Below are 16,143 nucleotides of genomic sequence, written 5' to 3' on the forward strand. Positions count from 1 at the left end.
CACAATCCCCTTGTATCCATTCCTCTCTCTATTTCACACTTTTATCATCCTGTTAAACATTTAAAAGTGTATTTGTGTAAATGTGGGGGGTATGTTTATGTTAAAAAATAAAATAAACAACAATAAAATGTTGGAAAAAAGCTTTTTATTTTCTTTGCCTTAACGAACGTGGGCGTTTTGGACACTACACTAACTATACACTTCAACTCAAACACAATAACATATAAAAACAACAATAATACAAAAAAGAGAAGAAAAAAATAAAACTTTCATTCATAATTTAGAAATGCTATAGAAAATCTCACAATACACCCACACAAATTACACATAAAACAACAACATATATTTGTAGTATTTTGAATTGTTGTCTTGAGCTGCTTCTACCTCCTTCTCCTTTACTACGGATTTTTCGTTTTCCTTTAGACAAGTTGTTGTAGCTGTTTTTTTTCTATTAAAGGAATTTTTCGTTTTATGTACATGAAAAGCATTTCAAGGCGAAATCTATACATAAAAAAACACGAAATAGTAAATAAATATATATAGCAAAATTTGATGGGAAGGAGGGGGTGGTGATTTCCAAAGTGAGGTTAAAGCCGAAAACGGCAACAACAGGAACATGTAAAAATAAAATACGTTACTGTTTGAATTTAAACAGTTAGAAAACAATGTGTAAAATATTAAATGTTAGATGATTCATTAAAGAGGGAGGATTTGGGGAAAAGAGAGAGAGAAAGTGTGATTGATATTGAGGTAGTATGAGTGTGTAAACATTGATATAAACTGTTATATTTTTATGGTAGAACAGGAAGTGAGCGAAAACTGCTGCTTCCACTTTTTTGGGGGCTATAAACATTTTGTAAAGATTTAAATGAAAGTTATAAATTGATTTAATAAAATTAAATCAATGTTGCACATTGAATACTACAAGTTATTCCTATCAATTAAAGCTTTCCGGACTCGCTTAGGTCCTATTGCACTTTTGTTATAAAAATGTATTGGATTAACATTTTCGACAACAAATAACTCATTTTCTCAGGACCTTATCTAGTAAAGGCCCTAGAGTAATTAAAATCTAAAGAGCTCATAAAAACAATATTTCTAATCGTCTTGGTACTTTCCGCTATTAAAAAGTACCCAACATCATATAACTTTTTTCATCGCTGTTACAAACAAATACTCGCCCTAAACTCGAACACCAAAAATTCTATATAAATGTCAGACAAACCGTCTAATTTTAATCAAATGGTTTTTATATACATATGTATGTATGTTAGTATGTATATTATGTACTACGTTAAGTAATTTGCGTGGGTTTCACTTGTATTCGTGTAAATATTTGTTTGTAAGTAGGTATCTATGTAAAGACAAATGAAAGAATTTATAAATAGAGAATTTAAAATTATAACAAAAATAAATAATTTTTACGCAAAATTCCTTAAAGCAATAAATATTAATTTTAAATTAAAAGTTAAAGTTAATTTGAAATATTCAAAAACGTACTGTACTAGAACTGAACTAGAACTGAACTAGAACTGAACTAGAACTGAACTAGAACTTAACTAGAACTGAACTAGAACTGAACTAGAACTGAACTAGAACTGAAATAGAACTGAACTAGAACTGAACTAGAACTGAACTAGAACTGAACTAGAACTAGAACTGAAATAGAATTGAACTAGAACTGAACTAGAACTGAATTAGAACTGAACTAGAACTGAACTAGAACTGAACTAGAACTGAACTAGAACTGAACTAGAACTGAACTAGAACTGAACTAGAACTGAACTAGAACTGAATTAGAACTAAACTAGAACTGAACTAGAACTGAACTAGAACTGAACTAGAACAGAACTAGAACTCAACTAGAACTCAACTAGAACTCAACTAGAACTCAACTAGAACTCAACTAGAACTAAACTAGAACTGAACTAGAACTGAACTAGAACTGAACTAGAACTGAACTAGAACTGAACTAGAACTGAACTAGAAAGGAATTTCTACAGATTTTACTTTTCAACCTTCCCTAATATTTAATTTCATTATTTAATAGTTGAGATACCTGGCGCTCTTCCATCTCTACCCAAATGTGCTAAATCGCTAAAGCTCCTATAGATTTTAATATAATTTTTATTGCTTTTGAAGAAATTATTTTTACTTTATGTCTAAAAATGGCATACAGTAAAAAACACTGTGGGTGTTTTATTCTACACACAAGTTTTATTTCTAACAAAGGAAACACTCAACAACAAAAAGTAAAAAAAGAAAAAAACATTACAAACAAAAAAGGATACTTGAGTTAGAAGTTAGAAAATAAAATCATCTAAAATACATGTGAAACACAACAAGCCCCCGCATTAAGTGAATAAACGAAACACAAACAATGCAATTATTTTCTGTATATTTTGCGTTTAAATTAAATTACTACAAATTATTTAAATTTAGTTATCATTTAACATTTCATTTCATTTGAATTTGAGCGCAAGCGACCACTAATTGAAATTGAGTCATAGCTATCCTCCATCATACATATAAATAATATTGTTTGGTCTGCAACCGGAAATGACACCATATTCGTTGTCAATTGAAACAAATAGTAAAGAAAACTGACAAAAACAAAAACAACAAATTAAACTTTCTCTATATAAAAGTAAATTAATGCTACAATGTTTTCGAATTGTATGAATTGTAACACATATTTGGTTATAATTGTTTTTATTATTTGTTTTTTGAGTTTCTGTATGCATTGCATTTATCCAATTGTGGATTCTAAATAGTTCCGTATTTAACCTTAGTTAGCCTCTAGCAATTAGTTTCATTCAACTAAATTGAACGATCATAATACTACTGTTGTGTTATGAGTAGCAGTAGTAGTGTGTCATACACGGAGAAAAATAAAATGTACTTTCAACAGTTAGTTAATAAAGGACCAGACTATAGACTAGATTATATATTTTAAGCTATAGACTAGACTATAGTTGTCGAGACAAAAAATCAATGTTAAGTCGAGACTATAAGCCACACTATTGTGGGTAAAATTGACTATATAAAATAGATTATATACCAAAGAATTGCCGAGATAATTCACAAGATTATAGTCAAGACAATAAGCCATTCCAGACAATAGTTGAGACCAACGACCAGACTAAAATCAAGATTAATGACTAGACTATTACCGAGAATATAGACTAAACTACATTCCAGACAATAGATTATAATCGATACTATAGATCAGACTGTAGAATATAGTCGCAACTATAGAACAGACTATTTACACGACTACAGTTGAGACTACAGAACAGGCTATAAATCGGACTATAGTCCGGACAAGTCTAAAGTCGAGACAAGAGATCAGAATTTGTAGACAAATTTCCTAAATCTCATATATCTTTTTCTTCCAGTGTATTTTACATGACCATATATATATGTAAACAAATTATCATTGAATATACATTTAATTTTTTGTAGTAAAAATTATTTGGTTCGTATTACGATGATGATTCAATTCAATAAAGAGGGTAAGTAGAAAATGCAAATTTTTAACGAAATATAGATGTAAAATAACTGATAACAAGTGAAAGTGTTAAATGGCTGTGGCAGTGAAGAAATCTCAATTAAAACCAAGTGGGTAAGTTACACAAAAAGGTTAAAGGTCATTCATGAAAAAAGTATTTCTTTAAGCATATATATACATATATTTGAAAACAATAAAGCTAAATCTCTTAAGAGGAAAATTACCATATTATTTGAATTAATACTTTCTAAATTCTAGGAAAATATCCCACATTTTAATATTTACGCAAAAATCAATACAATGACAAGTATACAATTTTGTGGAAAAATTTATTTTTTTTTTTAAATTTTTTTGTAGGTATTTTAAGCAGAATTTTATTATTTGTTTTAATAATCTAAATATAAATTCAATTTTCTAAGATACTCAAACATACACCTGCTGCCACCTGAGTGGGGCAAGAAAATCTAAAAAAAACTGTTTGCAAAATTCTTTGAATTCTTTTCTTCGACTTCTCAATAATAATTTAGACGCCACAGTCTGTGAAAAGCAAAAAAAAAACGTGTGCATAGTTCAAGGTGTTGAAAATACTCGATATGAATCACATTTGTTTACCAAAATAAAACACACATTTTTAATTTCATTTAAAGCGGAATATATCGTCTAAAAGCGGCTAATTCATTTATTTATTTCTTTGCGCGAAAGGGAAATCCATGGAATTTAAAAAATATGAATGTAGTTTATTTTCTGCAAAATATTGAGATATAAACAATTTATTTTTTGGCAGAGGATCAGAATAAGTTTATTTCTTTTCAATTTCATTAGGCAAATTAAATAAATTTAATAGTTTAGATATGTATGTAGGTGGTCGAGGGACTACGATTAGATTAGATTTGTGCAACTATTTCGAAATATGGCCGCAGATGTATTAAACATTTATAGAAAGTATTATTCAGTTCTAGTTCTGTTCTAGATAAGTTCTAGTTCAGTACTAGTTCAGTTCTAGTTCAGTTCTAGTTCAGTTCTAGTTCAGTTCTAGTTCAGTTCTACTTCAGTTCTAGTTCAGTTCTAGTTCATTTCTAGTGCAGTTCTAGTTCAGTTTTAGTTCAGTTCTAGTTCAGTTCTAGTTTAGTTCTAGTTCAGTTCTAGTTCAGTTCTAGTTCAGTTCTAGTTCAGTTCTAGTTCAGTTCTAGTTCAGTTCTAGTTCAGTTCTAGTTCAGTTCTAGTTCAGTTCTAGTTCAGTTCTAGTTCAGTTCTAGTTCAGTTCTAGTTCAGTTCAGTTCTAGTTCAGTTCTAGTTCAGTTCAGTTCTAGTTCAGTTCTAGTTCAGTTCTTATTTATTTGACCATAAAATCTAAAAATGACTCAGCAATATTTTTTACGTCTTAAATAGTAAAGACCAACTTTGTCTACTGTATTATTTGTTTTGGTTTTTTTATTATAAAAATGACAAAAGCATTACCATATAAATATGACACAAATTTGATGGAAAATTATGAATAGGAAGACCGGAACTAACATTATAGTTTTACCTAATATTTTTACAAATTTTGCTAAAAAAACAGCCTAAACTTATAAGGTTTTATGGCAAAAAACCGGAAAGTTTTTGTAGGTGGTGGCTCATCAAATTCGAAAAAAACTCTGCTTTGATTTTTTTATTTTACAAACAATGAATTTTATTTTAATTATTTTTCTTAGAAATTAATTGCTAATAAATATTTGTTTTTTGTAAATATAAATTTGTTTGGTAGTTTTGCAACTCTGGTGTAAACACAAATTGAACGTATATTAATTTTATGGGCGGAACGTAGAAAGAATGCTATGGAATCAAATTTTCTTTTTATTTTTATGTTTTTATTTGTTTATAATATTTGAATGATTACATTGCTTAAGATTTTTTTAAAGAATTTGGTACGAAAAAAAATTTCCAAGAATTTTTATGTAGACCGACAAAAACTAAACGCTTAAATATTTATGCATAAGCAAATAAGAAAGAAAAGAGGAAATTTGCGTATATTTTTGTGCAAAATTTATGTACATTTCCGTTTTGCTGCTAAGTTTGTTTAAAAGGGAAGGAGAGACGTACGAACGGACGGACCTGTACAAAGTTTATTTAAAAATGCAAACAAATTGAGCCAACCATGCCAATGTAGGATTTAAATTGGTTGTTGTCGTATTTGTTTTTATTTTTTCCAGTAAGTCGTTTGTCATATGACACTTACATACAAACAGATATGTATATGCATTTTATTAAAAAAAATCTTAATATTCTAGCGGAAATTGTAGGCGATCAATTAAGGACTGACCGCAAACAATTTAGAAAAAAAAAGTCAGGTCCAGCTAATTTCTAGTTCAGTTGTAGTTCAGTTGTAGTTTAGTTGTAGCTCAGTTGTGGTTCAGTTGAAGTTCAGTTGTAGTTCAGTTCTAGTTCAGTTGTAGTTCAGTTTTAATTCAGTTCTAGTTTAGTTCTAGTTCAGTTCTAGTTTAGTTCTAGTTCAGTTCTAGTCCAGTTCTAGTTTAGTTCTAGTTCAATTCTAGTTCAGTTCTAGTTCAGTTCTAGTTCAGTTCTAGTTCAGTTCTAGTTCAGTTCTAGTTCAGTTCTAGTTCAGTTCTAGTTCAGTTCTAGTTCAGTTCTAGTTCAGTTCTAGTTCTAGTTCAGTTCTAGTTCAGTTCTAGTTCAGTTCTAGTTCAGTTCTAGTTCAGTTCTAGTTTAGTTCTAGTTCAGTTCTAGTTCAGTTCTAGTTCTAATTCAAGTTTATTTCAATAAATTATTTTAAAATTAAAACAAAATGATTATTGCCCTCATAAAACCAATCTCCATTTGTAAAGTTATTTCAATTGACACTAAATACTTTGGCTGGCAATACTCTAACTCCTTCACTGGTCATGTGACCATGTTTTTTTCTACGCACATATATAAATGTCATAAACTTCCGTTTAATATAAAAAAAATAAATTTACATATCAATGTTTAATAAGAAAAATGCCGCCAAATCGTGCCACCACCAAAGTTAACTTTACGTTGGTGAGTGAGTGATGACAATGATGAGGTGGTGTTACGTTTAGTAAGTATTTTCATTCACAAAAATATATGTTTATATTTATTTCCATTTACATCTATCGATCCATCTAGCCATTCATACTTGTTTATTTTAAAACAACCACATTTATTTTTTGCAATGCTTTTTATTTTAGCTTTTGTAAGTTTTGTATTCAAATACGAAAAAAACAGTTGTTAATCATACGCATTTCAGGCATTTATTTACACGTAAGTAAATATGAGTTTTACACGGAGAGAAAAAGCATGTAGAAAGTAGAAAATTTAAGGATCGTTTTATTATATAATCTAGAGATTTAGAAGATTTATACAAATTTAAAATAACTTGGATTTACCGGTTGATTACTTGGTGTGTGTTAGGTAACCAATTGCCATATTTTTACTTTACAAAGGTCACTGAAATTTGCCTTAAATCTAGAAATAACAAAGTAATTCCACATAACTTGACATAATACGAATCTAAAACAAATATATATTTTTATAAGTTTTTAACATTTAATTTTTTGCAGTGTATTTTTTCAAGCGGATGGATGAATGAATGAGTGAGTAAATGAATGGTTGGTCATTCGTATGGTAAATATTTATGAATAAAAATGGACAGCTTGAACCACTCTAGTCACTTCATACATTCGCCAACTCACTCACCACTCATTGTTTCGGAAAGTCAGTCAGTCAGTTAGTTAGTGAGTAAGTAAGTCATGTTGTTTACTTTACAACCAACTCACTTTTCGTTGAATTCGTATGGTAATACGCAGCATGTGGGTATGCAAAAATTTACGCTAAACAATTTTGTTTGTAGACCAACAGAAAAAGAAATACACTCATCAGATAATACAAAGAATTTAATCCAGAATGCAAAAGTGTAGAGGAAGTAGAGTTAAAATACAAAAAAAAAGAGAAACAATAAATAAATGCACTTCCGCTGAATGATGTTAATTAAATATTTTAACAAAGCTAATGGAGGATATTTCCGCCATAAAACAAAATAAACATTTATTGAGTTTTAAACCATAGAAATTTATTTAAATTCAAGTTTTTTTCTCTCTTTAAATGTAAAGAATCTGCATCTGTTTAAAAAGCTGGATCTTTATATAACAAATTTTCTTTGAAGAATTAATTCTTTTAACCTGTAACCACACACACACTCCATTCTAATAAGACAAGTGACATACAAAATAAACATTTTATAAAAAAAACAACAACAATTTTTTAACCTAAGTGATGAATGAAATCTTGTCACAAGTGTAAAGCCCACTAGTTTTTTTGTGGAATCGATTTTTTTTTGCTTTTTTCATTTTTTTTTCAACCAAATCATATTTGGGATTTATTTACATGAATTTGTGTGGGCATTTCATCAACATACATTATGAACTCATTTAAGAGACAAAACTTGAATAAAAAAAATCTCTCCATATTTGTAACAGTTACTTTATTAATTTTTATTTATTAACACCAACAATACAAAATTATAACATTATTTAATTTATAAAAATTTTTTTCTGTAAAATTAATCTAACACCCCCTTATGACAAACATAAATTCACAATAAAATGCAACTCTGCTTTTGTTGTCACAAACACAAAATGACAGCAACATTAACAAATGGGGTGTCACTTCTAGTATATGAACTTGAACCGTATATATATAGTTTTTTTTTTTTGTATATTAGTTCATATAAAAAATCGTGTGCTATTTTTATGGTTTATTACATGACAAGGTCATTTAATCATATTTTTAACCCTGTACACTTGTGTATATATAAATGTTCATTTGATTATTTATTGTTTGTAGTTTTGCTTTTTTTATTTTATTAAAAACTATTTTTGAAAAATATTTTTTATCTTATTCATTCATAAATTTTTTGTTGGTCTTTTTGATCAGGTGTGTGGAGAGTATCGTAGGTTTGTGTTGAGATTTAACGGTTTAGAATTATAGAATTACAATATAATTGCTATGTATTGATAGCAATTATAACACAATTATAATATATTATAATATAAGTTTAATCAGTTATAATGTATTATAACATATTATTACACAATTTTAATCGATTATAATGTATTATAACATAATTATAATCTATTATAATGAATTATAACATAATTATAATATCTTTCTACATATTATAAAACATTATAACACTTTTAAAATCCGTTATAATTCATTATAACTCAATAATAAATCAATGAAATACAAAATTACAATACATATATTATAATCTATTACAACACATTATAATTATAACAAAATTATAATGTGTTTTTATACAATAAAACTATTATCAAATTTATTACATTATTATGTATTAAAGTACAATTTTAATCGATTATAATGTATTATAACATAATTATAATATATTATAATGCATTATTATTCGTTATAACACAATTTTTTAATATTACATTGCATTATAATTCATTATAACACTATTATAATCTCTTATAATTTATTATAACTCAAAAATATTTGAGTGAAACACAATTACAGGACATTATAATCTATAATAACACATTATAATCCATTTTACAATATTATAACAGATAAAAAACAAAGTATGATAATGCATTATAATCCATTATAACATAATTATTAATGAAAATAATCAATTATAATACAATATAACGAATTATTTTAAAATAAATTATATATTATAACTCACTATGTCAATTATAACTTACTCTTATTTCATTATAATAACAACCCCTTATAATACAATAATTATAATAATACATTATAATGTTTTATAACACAGTTATAATAAATTATAACACTTTATAACATGCTTATAAAGCAGTATAAAAACAATTTTATGCTTCAAAAATTCAATAAATCCAACCACTAACTCTCTAACAAAAAAATGATCTTCTTCTCTCACATTTCTTTAGCTACTTAACATTGTTTATTTACATCATGTAGGATGTTTTAAAAATAAAATATAATTTGCTAAACCGTTTACACAGTTACACATTTTACTACGTCTTTTCAAACAAAAAAAAAGCGTTACAGATTTTAGGTGCTTTTTTTATAAACGAAACAAGTATTCTAGTGGCATGGAGTACAAAATCAATGTAATTATTTTTATAAACCAGGTCATTCCAAAAAAAAAGTATAAAAACCCACACAGACAATAATAGCAGCAGCAGTTGAAAATATATTTACATATATATAAATTTTTTTTGAAACCCACTTCCGTTCTCTTGTTACATTTAATGCTTCAGTATTAAATTGATTCTAAAAATATTTTGACATATTGGTAGGTGTAAAAATGGCAGTAACAACCAGCAATCATTTTAACAAGCAAGAAAAGAAAAAAAACAACAACAACAAACTTTATTTTGGCATAATTTTCCAAAAACAACTGGATTGGAATACAAAAAGTTCTATTAAATTCTGCTCAATTGGATCTGAAATAATTCTGTATGTTATTAGGGGGCATAAAGAAGAATTGATGTTATTTCAATTTTTTTATTTTTGACATTGACTATAATGTAGTGTACAGTATTATTTTACAATTATAATGTAGTATAAAGCATTATAACACAATTATAATTAAGTATAATGCATTATAATGCAATTATAATACAGTATGATGTATTATAATATAATTATAATGTATAATAGGACATTATTACATAGTATTACATATTATAATACAATTATAATGTAGTATAAAGCATTATAACACAATTATAATTTAGTATAATGCATTACAATGTAATTATAATACAGTATAATGTATTATAATAAAATTATAATGTAAAATGGGACATTATAACATAGTATTACATATTATAATATAATTATAATGTAGAATAATGTATTATAACACAAATATAATTTAGTATAATGTATCATAATGCAATTATAATACAGTATGATGTATTATAATACAATTATAATGTAGAATAAAGTATTATAACACAATTATAATTTAATATAATGTGTTTTAATATAATTACAATGTAAAATAGGAAATTATAATAAAATGTTTGAAATTATAACATAAATATAATATTGTACAATGCATATAATCTAGTATAATTCATTATAATTTATAATTACAACGAATAAATCTATTATAATATAATTATAACGTTTTATAAAACATTATAATATATTATTATACATTTCAAAGCAATTATAACACAGTATAATGCATTATAAAACAATTATAATGTAGTATAAAGTATTATAATACAAATGTAATATAATATTTTATTCTTTTAAAAAATTCTCTTTTTTATCGACTTAGTCCCTAATTAAATTTATAACAAAATAGTCCTTTTTCCAAAAAAAAGTACTTTTACACTGTTATTATTCTTCTGTATAACTGTAATAAAATTTAGGTATTTGCCTTAGCAGCAGTAAGTATGTATATCTGACAGTAACTTAGGTTTGTCTGTTGCAACATCTCACTATTTGAATAGTTTAACAGACAAATAGTCATTTTATCTTTTACGTTAAATTTAAGTGGGTTTTAACTTATACACATTAACTTATGTACATACATATACATATATACATATGTATGTATATATGTATGTATAAATGTTTTCATTTTATGTCCTGCGTGGGTTTTTCATTCATGAATTAAACTTTACTTGCTTTTTTGGCCAATACTCAATATATATACATATATACATTATATACCTACAAATAATATATAGAGGAAGGTCTATGTATTAAACACTTATACTAACATATAAATTTCCTATATAAATTTTACTCTAAACATACATACAGTACATTTCTACAACATATTTGTAAATGTGTAGGTATTTTTCATTATAAATTTATTCTGGCTACTCTCTACCCTGTCAAACATTACTTTACTCTTATGTTTAGCATTAAGTCTCCTTAAAGGCCCCCGTAACACAAAGCTCACTAATACAATTGCAAAAAAAAAAAACTGTTGTAGAGTTAAAAACAAGGATACCTCAACAGAGCAGGCGCCATTTTTTACATTTTGCACATACCCATACATTTGCAACAAATACAGGTTGTTTTTTGTCTATGAGAGAGTAAATGTTTGTTGGTAAGTTTTTTTTGTTCTTCTTTTTTATCTTGTAGACTTGAACACGCGCTTGTATTTGTTTTTGATATCCTTGAAATAAGTTCACCTTGTTTATGGGTTGTTATTACTGATTTTTTTTGTATGTTTGTTATTGTTGGTGGGTCGTTGGTGCTTAAGCTGCTTGCTGCTCTGAGGTTGCTGTTTGTTGTATAGTCGAGGATGTTGTTTTTTCCTTTTGGGATTTTCTTTCTTTCGTTTTTTTGTTGCAGCTACTTTTGCTTTTGAAGTATCAGGGTCATGGATATAAATCTAAATTTGTTTTTTGGTCTCCAAAATAGAGAAAATATTAATTTTGTTTTTCTTGTTTATTTTTTTTTTTTGGGGAAAATATAAAGTTTCTTTACTATTACTTTTGCACGGCAAGAGAGAGTGTTTATTTTATCAAAAGTTAAGAAAAAAATGCATAACTTTTGTATATTTAAAAAGAAAATTAATATTGTGAAAGGTGTGTATGTAGTGTAAAAAAATTTAAGTTACTAGAAGTTCGAGGATACATAAAGTTTCAATATTTAATAAATATTATTTCTATACAAAAGTGGGAAATGCAAATAAAAATATTAAGAAAGAATATTAACAGAAAGGAGTAAAACAATAAAATAACAAATTTAAAAAAAAAAACTTAAACTCAAAATTGATACACAAGTATTATGCCCAAAATGTTTCACAGGAATACCTGGCTACACTAACATTTTTATACAAAAATGTTTTATCAAAAATGTTCTAAAGATAAATAAGTAAATTGCACTACAAATTATATTATAATGAATTGCAAGACAATATAATGCACTTCTGATGTATAATAAGTCATTATAATACAATTATAATAAGCTATAAAGTATTATAATATAATTATAATATGTTATAACCAATTATAATATAATTAAACTTAATTATAATAGAACGTAAATGTTTTTTAAACATTATAATGCAATTATAATTTGTTATAATATATTATTATGAAGATAGAATGATTTTAATTCAATTAAAATTTATTGAAAGTCATTATAATGCATTATAACGCAATTATAATATAGTTTTTATGCATTATAACTTTTTTACAATGAATTATAATATAATAGTGCTCTAATTATAATATATTATAATTTATTATAAAGCATTTTAAAATAATATAATGAAAAATATTATAAAGTTATTATAATGTAATATAACGATATAAAAATGTTTTACATTATATTATAATATTATTATAATATAGTATAATGCATTATAACACTTTAATAATGTATTATAAATCATAATAACACTGTTATAATGTATTATAACACATTATAATATATTATAAAGTACTATAATACGATTATAATGAATTATAAGGTATTATAAAGAAAATGTAGTATAAAGTAGTTTTGCAGCAAAATGTTTAAAGAACAAGAGTTAAGCAGATCATTTTCTAAGAAAAAATTTTATATAGAAAAATGTTTGAATCAAAATTATTCAAATTTCTGAAAAATCATAAAATAATAAGTATATTCCTCCAACTACCCAATTGCCTATAGGAAAACATAGCGATTTTTGTTTATTTCAAATCTCTGCACCTAATCTAAACACCTTTACCTATAACAGCTATAAAGGCAACAATGGCAGCAGAGCAACAAAGTGAACTCGCGGTCCTCTCGTATTTGTACACATATATGTAAGAAAAGGTTTTATGATTTCGGTATACTAAACTAAACACAATATTTCAATGAATCGCGGCACTCAAACACACACACACATACATATTGATACATAAAAGAAAAATATCAATGAACTTATACAAAATAAGAAAACAAGAGAATAAAATACAATATAGTGGAGCATAAACAAAAATGAGTATAAAGGGGAGAAGAAGAAGAAAAAAAAACAAACAAAACAGGAGTGCAAGTAATAGAGAGAGATATTAAATTTAATATGTATCTCATAGACACTTATGAAAAAAATATATAAAACAGCAAAATAAATCTCTACACTCGAAATGAATGAAGTATAAAAAAGAATTATTTAAATGGAGACATTTTCTTACTGAACAGAAAAAATAACACACATTTACATTTCTACTATTTTTAAAGTACATCATGAGAGTAGTGTGTAATTGTAGGAAGAGAGTAACAAGTATTTATGATTTTTGTTGTGTTGATAAGGGTTTTTTTTGTTTTTTGAGGAATAAAAATATAAAATAATAAAGGAAAATTATTGTACATACCTGCTAAAGTAACGTTTACATTTGTTGTTTGTGAACAGCTCAGCAGTCAGCATAATATTAATAGCAGCAACAACACTTTTAATACTCTACACTCTTTTTTTTTTGTTTTGTTCTTTAAAGTAGCTAACAGGGATGGAAAGTTTAATAATATTTAATTAATTTTTTTTGCTCTCAAAATATCTAAACAGAATAATTTTCTAAAGAACAACTATTATAATACCTTATAACTGATACAAATCATTTTCTACTTTTTGAAATGTATATGTTGCTATGTTAAAAGTGATTCCATGCATTTTTTAGATGTTGACAATGATTAAAACAGATAGGTAGTTCCTAAAAGACATGTTTATGTAGAATTTAGTTGCTATACTTTTTAAGCGAGTTATGATGGAATCTTTAAATGGGAGGTAGGATTGATTATAGGCTGATATTTATAATATTTTAACAAAACATTTTGGTTCCTGAAAAATTTTTACATTTGAAATTTCTCTGCCATTCGTGCTTTTATAAGCCAGTTATTTGCATTATAGCAATTTTCCGAAGGGAACTTTATATGGGTGCTAGGATAAATCGTAGACAGTTATTGCTCATTTTCAATACCAAACAAAACAAATATTTATTCAAAATTTCAACTCTCTAGTTCGTCCTATTGTGTTTTCAACAGACAGGCGGATGAACTGCTAGATCGTTTTGAAATCTAATAAGGACCCAATATTTTGATGTGTTACAAAAGGAATGACAAATACAACATACCCCCATTTGCTTATGGTAGGTATAAGATATGTTAAGTAGCTAAAGAAATGCACATACATATATTTCTCTACTTAAGTTAAACATCGTATACTTATATCATTATAAAAGTCTCAGCTTCCACTTTGGAATCTCTTGAGAAATTTAAAATAGGTTGATATTGAACTAAGTTACTGACGTATAAGTGTATTAATGTACGCAAATCCATTTTTACCCGTATCTTAGGATTTTGGAGGTGTTTGGCAAGTTTTATTTATATTTTATTAAATTTTTCGAATAGGAACTTGTATTCGTTATTCGTTCGATTAATCGAATAAGTTTTGAAATTTAGTCGACTACTCGAATGAAAAAATATTGTATGTTCGAATAATTTTAATCACGAATAATTGACAACCCTAATTTTTTACAATTGTTACACAAAAATGTCTTTAGAAAACTGTTATACAGAAAACTTTCTAAAAGAATTGTTAATACAAAAACTTTAATAAAGAAAACTGTTATAACGAAATATTTTTAAAGAAAAACAGGTTCTATAGAAAACTTATACTAAAAAATGTTTCAAAGAAAAAATGTACTCTGTTATACAAAAACTATGTATAAAAAGCAGCAATAAAAAACTGTTATAACATTTGTGTTATATACAACATTTTCTAAAAAAAGCGGTATATACAAATTTTCTGTTTAAGAAACTGTTATACAGGACATTTTGTCTTTTTTCTGTAAAAAAGATTTTTGTTAGAAAGCTAAAAAATCATTGTTACTATCAAGAGCATAATTCCTAATCACATTTCCATCCCTGTTAGAGCAAAGTAAAAAAACACAACACACTCTCGTACACCAAAAAAAAAAAAAACACAAACTTGAGCACACCAACAATAACAACAACATCAAAACATCCATCCGCAGAATGTTTGACTGTTTAAAAATTATTGGATGAAAATCACTTTACTCGTGGCTGTAGTCGTTAATGGTTTGTTTTTTCCTCTGTTATTTTACACAAACGTATGGTAACGCTCTGGTGGTGTGCCTTGGAACTAAAAAAGAAAAAACAAATTAAAAAAATTTAATAATTTACATAAATTAAAAAAATAAAATATTAAATAAAAATTATAATAAATAAAATAAATTTATCATAAAATAAACAAATATCTTAAAAGAAAATTATGTAAAATTAAAGTTTGAAAAAATTACATTGTTTTTTACAAAAAAAAAGTAATAAGAAAAATTCTCCAAAACAAAGTAACAAATTTTTTTGTTTAGTCTTGCAGCTACAACAATAACAAAATACATACACAACAAAATAATAAAAAAAAGAACCTGTAACAAAAAAAATTTGTATCAATAAATAAAACTTCCAACAAAAAAAAATTGTGTAATAAACAAATGAAAATTGTTTAAAAATTATTTAAACTGCTAAAAATATTAGTTAAATATTTTAAAATTTATTAAGAAAAACAAAACAAAAAATTGTAGGGTACAATTTTGTTATAAAGAAAAAAAACAAAAAAAAAGCCATGAGTAATGTCAAGTTGAGAACAACAACAAAAAACA

This window comes from Lucilia cuprina, chromosome 5 (assembly GCF_022045245.1).
Source record: "Lucilia cuprina isolate Lc7/37 chromosome 5, ASM2204524v1, whole genome shotgun sequence".
NCBI classification, from domain to species: domain Eukaryota; kingdom Metazoa; phylum Arthropoda; class Insecta; order Diptera; family Calliphoridae; genus Lucilia; species Lucilia cuprina.